Genomic DNA, 10,069 nt, shown 5'->3' with positions numbered 1-10,069 from the left:
CACCCAGTGAACCTGGCGTAGCACAGGGCGCCCCCCTGAGCAAGCTGAGGGGTCACCAGAGGAAATCCACAGGCTTACCTGGGCAGCCCTCGCCACCGCTGCTGACCTCTCTGCAGCCTCCCCTTCCCCGCCCCGGGCCACCATCCCCTCAGCGCACCGCGCCTGCCTCCTGGGAGGCATCCAACACCTAGGCGTGCAGCCAGGGAACCTGGGGTATCAGAGTCCGACCCCAGGCCAGGCCAAGGGATCATGGGAGCAAATCCTCGGGCTTCTAGGGCAGCCCCGCCTCCTCTCTGCAGCCCCTGACCGAACCTCCCCAGCCTCCCATGACCTGGCTGACAAGGAGACTTCAATCCCGCAAACCTGGGGTGGCAGAGGCTGTCCCCAGGCCAAGGAGAGGGGGAGATGGGAGGAAACTTGCCAACTCGCCAGTGCAGCCCCCTTAGCCGCAGTGCCTCCGGCCCCTCCACCACTGACCTCTTTCACTGACCGCACCACGCCCGCTCCCAAGAGCAGGCTGATTAAATGGCTTCAGTCTGAGGAACGTGGGAGAGCGGCGGTCGCCCCCAGGCTAGGCCGTTGGGGACATGGGAGAAAATCCTCTGGCTCACCAGGGGCACCCCAGTCCCCGGACCCTGTCCCCATCACTGTCCCCTGACTGCACTCCGCCTGTAGTGAGTGTGTCTGTCCGTCTGCCTGCCTGCCTGCCTGCCTGCCTGCCTGCCTGGCTGTCTATCTATCTGTTGGAGGAGGGGAGAGGCTAGTCTATGTCTGTGTGTCTCTGTGTGTCTATGTAATGGAGGAAGAGGAGGCTAGTATGTCTATCTCTCGGCCTATCTATCTCTCTGACAATCTATCTATGCAATGGAGGAGGCAGAGGAGGCTAGTGTGTTTGTCTATCTACCTAATTGAGGAGGAGAAGGAGTGTAGTGTGTGTGTGTGTGTGTGTGTGTGTGTGTGTGTGTGTAAGTGAGTGTGTGGGTCTGTCCATTTCTGTATTTGTCTATCTAATGGAGGAGGAGGTGGAGGAAGCTAGCGTGACTTTCCGTCTGTCTGTCTGCATACGCACCTAATGAAGTAGGAGGAGGCTACTGTGTTCGTCTAAGTGTCTTTCTATTGGAGGAGGTGAGTGTGCCTGTCTCTCAGTCTGTCTGGGTGTTTCTTTATCTACTAGAGCAGGAGGCTAGTGTGTCTATCTACTTACCTACCTGATTGAGGAGGAAGAGGAGGCTGCTGTGTGTGTGTATCTCTCTGACAATCTATTTCATGGAGGAGGAGATTGGTGTGTCCATCTACCTACCTAACTGAGGAGTAGGAGGGGGCTTCTGTTTGTGTGTGTGTGTGTGTGTGTGTGTGTGTGTGTGTTGGTGTGTGCCTGTCTGTCTTTGTATCTATGTATCTGTGTACCTATGTAATGGAGGAGGAGGACGAGGTTAGTGTATCTATCTGTTAATAACAAAGAAAGAGACTAGCGTGTCTGCCTATTTATATGTCTGTCTCTCTGTGTATTGGAGGAAGCCTCCCGGGACTCCATTGACCTGGAGAGATGTCAGATGCCACCCTGAGGCAGAAGAAGGCGCCCAGAGAGCTGGCTGGGGGGGACTCGGGAGGAAATCCACAGGCTTGCCTGGGCAGCTCGCGTCCTTCGCTGCTGCCCTCTCTGCAGCCGCCCCGCCCCCTACCCCAATCCCGGCCCCTGGGCGTACAGCCCCAGCATACGCAGAAATAAATTCAAAATGGCTTAGACACTTAAACGCAACACAAGACACCACACACCTCTCGGTAGGAAACGTAGGCCAAACAGTATCCCACGTACACCTCACCCATTTTCTCCTAGGGTAGTCTCCCCAAGCAACAGAAAACTCAGCAAAAATACAAACACAAACGGGAGCAAACTGAATTCATCAACTTTGGCACACCAAAGGAAACCAGAAGCAGAACTAAACCACGACCTACGAAATAGGAGACAATCTTTGCCAAACATGAGACTGACTAGGGGTTCATTTCCACCATATCCAAACAGCTCATCCGACTCAACGGACAGAAGACGACCCAATCCAAAAATGGGCAGAAGACGACCTCAGGAAGCAATTCTCCAGCGAAGACCCACCAGCGACCAATGAGAGGCACATGACAAAACAGGCTCAAGGTTGCTAATTATCCGAGGAATACAAGGCAAAACTACAATGAGGTGGCATCTCACCCCAGTTAGAGTGGCCACCATTCCAAAGCCCACACAGGACCAAGGCTACAGAGGCTGTGGAGAAAAGGGATCCCTCCTACACTGTCGGTGGGAATGTCGTTTGCTGCAGCCACTGTGCAAAACAGGAGGGAGAGTCCTCAAAAGACGGAAAATACACTGGTCAGAAGCTTTGGATCTCGGGGGGAGGCCAACAAGCTCCCAAAGGCCCGGCCTCGCCCCTGCTTCTGCCCCAGCTCGCCTGTGCCCCACAGGGTCCGGGGCGGCCTCCACTCCCAGGGCAGGGCCACCCGCGCGGGAAGGCCTCGCAAGGCCTCGCAAGGCCTGAGGGCCAGTCTCGGCTGGCCCGGGGCCGTCCAGCGCCCTCCCATCTCCCGGGGCTGCTCCCACTTTGCCAAAGCCGCCTGGGAGCGGCGGCCAAGAAAGCCGCGCAGTTCAGCCAGTACTAAGGAGGGGGAGGAAGGCACCCCAACCAGGCCGGGGGGCCCCGGGACCCGCCTCACGGTCCCAACCTGGACGCGCGGCCTGGACCCCACCGACGCACCCCTCCCCCCACCCCCGGGCGCCTCCCCAACTGCACAGCCCAGGCCTCACCCGCCGACTCCCCGACCTGCGCGCCCCCACCAGCGCCCCCTTACCTGGCTCGCGACGGCAGCAGAGGCGACAGCAAGCGGCGGGAGGCCGAGACCCCAGGCAGCCTTCCTCCTCCGGGAGCTGGTCCAGGAGCACCCAGCTCCCGCCCAGCTTCCTCACGTTCTGGGCGCGCCCCAGCGCCCTGGCGTCCTGGCGCCCGTGCGCGCGCGCGCACGAGCAGCTTTCAGCGCCCCTCCCCCTCCCGCCCGCCTGACAGCAGCATGGAGGCTTGGCTGCGACTCCAGCAGTAGGGATGCTGCGAGTGGGGCCGGGCGGTGGGCCGGTGGAGCTTCGGGCGGTGGGGCGAGCCCAGCCCGCGGCCAGGGCTGGCCGGGTCCCCAACACCAACGCGGCCCCCCACGCCCTCCTCCAGGGTCCCGGCCCCCAAGTAGGACCACCACGGGCCCAGGGCCAGGCCTCACCCCACCAGCCCCGCTACCACTGCTCGCCGACCCCCCACCCAGTCAATGCCTCCCCACCCCCTGCCACGCCCGGTCCCCGATCCACTGCACCCCCGAGACAAAGCTGCTTCTCCTCACACCCAAATCCCGCCCCAGGTCTGCGCCCCACTCGGTCCTAAGCTACAGCCCCTGTAAACCGCGCTCACCCCAAGGGCCTCACCCCAGGTCCCCCCACCGTCCGGAGATACTCCCCTAACCCTTCACCTAGGAATGAGCCCCCACCCTTCAGCCGGGTCACTTCCGCTCCCAGCAACCCCTCCCCCTCACCCTGTCCGCCCTCATCGCCAGATCGCCGCACACCCGGAGTGCACCCCTACCCCAGATGACCCCCTCAGCCCTCTCCTCGCGAGAGCCGGGCGCTCCGGGCTCCGATCACCACGGCGACAGCCGCTAGACAGGGATGCCCCGGGCCCACGGCAGGCACGCAGTCCTGGCTCCCAGGGGCGCGGCCCCGGCGGCCGGGTGGGCGGGGCTTGAGGCCATTCCAATTCCCTGCCCCACCCCCACGCCCCCATCCCACCCCGAAGCCCAATGCCTCCTCAGAGCCCATGGGATAGGTGGTCCCGAGCTGCACACCGCTCGCCAGTGGGCCTTGGCTGCTTGATGCTGGTGCGGGGAGGGAGGGTGCAGCCTTAGCCCGGCCCTCGGCCCCCGGGATGGACAGCGGGCAGCAGTGGCAGTGGCAGTGGTAGTGGTAGTGGGGGTGGCGGCGGAGGCGGCGGAGGCGGGACAGGGCGGCGGTCCAGGGAGAGCAAGTCCACTTGCTCCCACTTCCCCCGCCGCCTGGCCTCTGCTGCCAGAGCTTCCTGGAAGGAGTTTCCCCCTGTCAGCCTGCCCCTGGGAGGCAGGCCGGCTATGGCCAGGGGGGGCGGGGCGGCGGCAGTGGCAGCAGCAGAGCTGGAGATGGCAGGATTGGGGCTGACCCATACTACTAGCCAGGTACTTGCTCCCATTGCCCGCTGTCTCTGTCGCTGTCTCTGTCGCTGTCTCTGTCTCTGTCCCTGTCGCTGCCCCCGCCCCTGCACATTGACTGAACCACGCCCACCTCTCAGGAGCAGGATCACCTGACGACAAGCCTCCAGGGACCCTGGGGCAGCAGAGACCGCCCCCAGAGCAGGCTGAGGGGGACACGCGAGGAAATGCACAGGACTGCCTTGGCAGCCCCCGCCCCACGCTGCCGCCCGCCCTCTCTGCAGCCGCCCCAGACCCCGCCACCACCACTGCCCCCTGAGCACACCGCGCCAGCATCCCGGGAGCCAGACAACACGGACATGCGCACCCAGTGAACCTGGCGTAGCACAGGGCGCCCCCTGAGCAAGCTGAGGGGTCACCAGAGGAAATCCACAGGCTTACCTGGGCAGCCCTCGCCACCGCTGCTGACCTCTCTGCAGCCTCCCCTTCCCCGCCCCGGGCCACCATCCCCTCAGCGCACCGCGCCTGCCTCCTGGGAGGCATCCAACACCTAGGCGTGCAGCCAGGGAACCTGGGGTATCAGAGTCCGACCCCAGGCCAGGCCAAGGGATCATGGGAGCAAATCCTCGGGCTTCTAGGGCAGCCCCGCCTCCTCTCTGCAGCCCCTGACCGAACCTCCCCAGCCTCCCATGACCTGGCTGACAAGGAGACTTCAATCCCGCAAACCTGGGGTGGCAGAGGCTGTCCCCAGGCCAAGGAGAGGGGGAGATGGGAGGAAACTTGCCAACTCGCCAGTGCAGCCCCCTTAGCCGCAGTGCCTCCGGCCCCTCCACCACTGACCTCTTTCACTGACCGCACCACGCCCGCTCCCAAGAGCAGGCTGATTAAATGGCTTCAGTCTGAGGAACGTGGGAGAGCGGCGGTCGCCCCCAGGCTAGGCCGTTGGGGACATGGGAGAAAATCCTCTGGCTCACCAGGGGCACCCCAGTCCCCGGACCCTGTCCCCATCACTGTCCCCTGACTGCACTCCGCCTGTAGTGAGTGTGTCTGTCCGTCTGCCTGCCTGCCTGCCTGCCTGCCTGCCTGCCTGGCTGTCTATCTATCTGTTGGAGGAGGGGAGAGGCTAGTCTATGTCTGTGTGTCTCTGTGTGTCTATGTAATGGAGGAAGAGGAGGCTAGTATGTCTATCTCTCGGCCTATCTATCTCTCTGACAATCTATCTATGCAATGGAGGAGGCAGAGGAGGCTAGTGTGTTTGTCTATCTACCTAATTGAGGAGGAGAAGGAGTGTAGTGTGTGTGTGTGTGTGTGTGTGTGTGTGTGTGTGTGTGTAAGTGAGTGTGTGGGTCTGTCCATTTCTGTATTTGTCTATCTAATGGAGGAGGAGGTGGAGGAAGCTAGCGTGACTTTCCGTCTGTCTGTCTGCATACGCACCTAATGAAGTAGGAGGAGGCTACTGTGTTCGTCTAAGTGTCTTTCTATTGGAGGAGGTGAGTGTGCCTGTCTCTCAGTCTGTCTGGGTGTTTCTTTATCTACTAGAGCAGGAGGCTAGTGTGTCTATCTACTTACCTACCTGATTGAGGAGGAAGAGGAGGCTGCTGTGTGTGTGTATCTCTCTGACAATCTATTTCATGGAGGAGGAGATTGGTGTGTCCATCTACCTACCTAACTGAGGAGTAGGAGGGGGCTTCTGTTTGTGTGTGTGTGTGTGTGTGTGTGTGTGTGTGTGTTGGTGTGTGCCTGTCTGTCTTTGTATCTATGTATCTGTGTACCTATGTAATGGAGGAGGAGGACGAGGTTAGTGTATCTATCTGTTAATAACAAAGAAAGAGACTAGCGTGTCTGCCTATTTATATGTCTGTCTCTCTGTGTATTGGAGGAAGCCTCCCGGGACTCCATTGACCTGGAGAGATGTCAGATGCCACCCTGAGGCAGAAGAAGGCGCCCAGAGAGCTGGCTGGGGGGGACTCGGGAGGAAATCCACAGGCTTGCCTGGGCAGCTCGCGTCCTTCGCTGCTGCCCTCTCTGCAGCCGCCCCGCCCCCTACCCCAATCCCGGCCCCTGGGCGTACAGCCCCAGCATACGCAGAAATAAATTCAAAATGGCTTAGACACTTAAACGCAACACAAGACACCACACACCTCTCGGTAGGAAACGTAGGCCAAACAGTATCCCACGTACACCTCACCCATTTTCTCCTAGGGTAGTCTCCCCAAGCAACAGAAAACTCAGCAAAAATACAAACACAAACGGGAGCAAACTGAATTCATCAACTTTGGCACACCAAAGGAAACCAGAAGCAGAACTAAACCACGACCTACGAAATAGGAGACAATCTTTGCCAAACATGAGACTGACTAGGGGTTCATTTCCACCATATCCAAACAGCTCATCCGACTCAACGGACAGAAGACGACCCAATCCAAAAATGGGCAGAAGACGACCTCAGGAAGCAATTCTCCAGCGAAGACCCACCAGCGACCAATGAGAGGCACATGACAAAACAGGCTCAAGGTTGCTAATTATCCGAGGAATACAAGGCAAAACTACAATGAGGTGGCATCTCACCCCAGTTAGAGTGGCCACCATTCCAAAGCCCACACAGGACCAAGGCTACAGAGGCTGTGGAGAAAAGGGATCCCTCCTACACTGTCGGTGGGAATGTCGTTTGCTGCAGCCACTGTGCAAAACAGGAGGGAGAGTCCTCAAAAGACGGAAAATACACTGGTCAGAAGCTTTGGATCTCGGGGGGAGGCCAACAAGCTCCCAAAGGCCCGGCCTCGCCCCTGCTTCTGCCCCAGCTCGCCTGTGCCCCACAGGGTCCGGGGCGGCCTCCACTCCCAGGGCAGGGCCACCCGCGCGGGAAGGCCTCGCAAGGCCTCGCAAGGCCTGAGGGCCAGTCTCGGCTGGCCCGGGGCCGTCCAGCGCCCTCCCATCTCCCGGGGCTGCTCCCACTTTGCCAAAGCCGCCTGGGAGCGGCGGCCAAGAAAGCCGCGCGGTTCAGCCAGTACTAAGGAGGGGGAGGAAGGCACCCCAACCAGGCCGGGGGGCCCCGGGACCCGCCTCACGGTCCCAACCTGGACGCGCGGCCTGGACCCCACCGACGCACCCCTCCCCCCACCCCCGGGCGCCTCCCCAACTGCACAGCCCAGGCCTCACCCGCCGACTCCCCGACCTGCGCGCCCCCACCAGCGCCCCCTTACCTGGCTCGCGACGGCAGCAGAGGCGACAGCAAGCGGCGGGAGGCCGAGACCCCAGGCAGCCTTCCTCCTCCGGGAGCTGGTCCAGGAGCACCCAGCTCCCGCCCAGCTTCCTCACGTTCTGGGCGCGCCCCAGCGCCCTGGCGTCCTGGCGCCCGTGCGCGCGCGCGCACGAGCAGCTTTCAGCGCCCCTCCCCCTCCCGCCCGCCTGACAGCAGCATGGAGGCTTGGCTGCGACTCCAGCAGTAGGGATGCTGCGAGTGGGGCCGGGCGGTGGGCCGGTGGAGCTTCGGGCGGTGGGGCGAGCCCAGCCCGCGGCCAGGGCTGGCCGGGTCCCCAACACCAACGCGGCCCCCCACGCCCTCCTCCAGGGTCCCGGCCCCCAAGTAGGACCACCACGGGCCCAGGGCCAGGCCTCACCCCACCAGCCCCGCTACCACTGCTCGCCGACCCCCCACCCAGTCAATGCCTCCCCACCCCCTGCCACGCCCGGTCCCCGATCCACTGCACCCCCGAGACAAAGCTGCTTCTCCTCACACCCAAATCCCGCCCCAGGTCTGCGCCCCACTCGGTCCTAAGCTACAGCCCCTGTAAACCGCGCTCACCCCAAGGGCCTCACCCCAGGTCCCCCCACCGTCCGGAGATACTCCCCTAACCCTTCACCTAGGAATGAGCCCCCACCCTTCAGCCGGGTCACTTCCGCTCCCAGCAACCCCTCCCCCTCACCCTGTCCGCCCTCATCGCCAGATCGCCGCACACCCGGAGTGCACCCCTACCCCAGATGACCCCCTCAGCCCTCTCCTCGCGAGAGCCGGGCGCTCCGGGCTCCGATCACCACGGCGACAGCCGCTAGACAGGGATGCCCCGGGCCCACGGCAGGCACGCAGTCCTGGCTCCCAGGGGCGCGGCCCCGGCGGCCGGGTGGGCGGGGCTTGAGGCCATTCCAATTCCCTGCCCCACCCCCACGCCCCCATCCCACCCCGAAGCCCAATGCCTCCTCAGAGCCCAGGGGATACGTGGTCCCGAGCTGCACACCGCTCGCCAGTGGGCCTTGGCTGCTTGATGCTGGTGCGGGGAGGGAGGGTGCAGCCTTAGCCCGGCCCTCGGCCCCCGGGATGGACAGCGGGCAGCAGTGGCAGTGGCAGTGGTAGTGGTAGTGGGGGTGGCGGCGGAGGCGGCGGAGGCGGGACAGGGCGGCGGTCCAGGGAGAGCAAGTCCACTTGCTCCCACTTCCCCCGCCGCCTGGCCTCTGCTGCCAGAGCTTCCTGGAAGGAGTTTCCCCCTGTCAGCCTGCCCCTGGGAGGCAGGCCGGCTATGGCCAGGGGGGGCGGGGCGGCGGCAGTGGCAGCAGCAGAGCTGGAGATGGCAGGATTGGGGCTGACCCATACTACTAGCCAGGTACTTGCTCCCATTGCCCGCTGTCTCTGTCGCTGTCTCTGTCGCTGTCTCTGTCTCTGTCCCTGTCGCTGCCCCCGCCCCTGCACATTGACTGAACCACGCCCACCTCTCAGGAGCAGGATCACCAGACGACAAGCCTCCAGGGACCCTGGGGCAGCAGAGACCGCCCCCAGAGCAGGCTGAGGGGGACACGCGAGGAAATGCACAGGACTGCCTTGGCAGCCCCCGCCCCACGCTGCCGCCCGCCCTCTCTGCAGCCGCCCCAGACCCCGCCACCACCACTGCCCCCTGAGCACACCGCGCCAGCATCCCGGGAGCCAGACAACACGGACATGCGCACCCAGTGAACCTGGCGTAGCACAGGGCGCCCCCTGAGCAAGCTGAGGGGTCACCAGAGGAAATCCACAGGCTTACCTGGGCAGCCCTCGCCACCGCTGCTGACCTCTCTGCAGCCTCCCCTTCCCCGCCCCGGGCCACCATCCCCTCAGCGCACCGCGCCTGCCTCCTGGGAGGCATCCAACACCTAGGCGTGCAGCCAGGGAACCTGGGGTATCAGAGTCCGACCCCAGGCCAGGCCAAGGGATCATGGGAGCAAATCCTCGGGCTTCTAGGGCAGCCCCGCCTCCTCTCTGCAGCCCCTGACCGAACCTCCCCAGCCTCCCATGACCTGGCTGACAAGGAGACTTCAATCCCGCAAACCTGGGGTGGCAGAGGCTGTCCCCAGGCCAAGGAGAGGGGGAGATGGGAGGAAACTTGCCAACTCGCCAGTGCAGCCCCCTTAGCCGCAGTGCCTCCGGCCCCTCCACCACTGACCTCTTTCACTGACCGCACCACGCCCGCTCCCAAGAGCAGGCTGATTAAATGGCTTCAGTCTGAGGAACGTGGGAGAGCGGCGGTCGCCCCCAGGCTAGGCCGTTGGGGACATGGGAGAAAATCCTCTGGCTCACCAGGGGCACCCCAGTCCCCGGACCCTGTCCCCATCACTGTCCCCTGACTGCACTCCGCCTGTAGTGAGTGTGTCTGTCCGTCTGCCTGCCTGCCTGCCTGCCTGCCTGCCTGCCTGGCTGTCTATCTATCTGTTGGAGGAGGGGAGAGGCTAGTCTATGTCTGTGTGTCTCTGTGTGTCTATGTAATGGAGGAAGAGGAGGCTAGTATGTCTATCTCTCGGCCTATCTATCTCTCTGACAATCTATCTATGCAATGGAGGAGGCAGAGGAGGCTAGTGTGTTTGTCTATCTACCTAATTGAGGAGGAGAAGGAGTGTA

This window comes from Vicugna pacos, unplaced genomic scaffold (genome assembly GCF_048564905.1).
Source record: "Vicugna pacos unplaced genomic scaffold, VicPac4 scaffold_21, whole genome shotgun sequence".
NCBI classification, from domain to species: Eukaryota; Metazoa; Chordata; class Mammalia; order Artiodactyla; family Camelidae; genus Vicugna; species Vicugna pacos.
The sequence above is the reverse complement of the archived record's forward strand: the minus strand, read 5'-3'. Positions refer to the sequence as shown.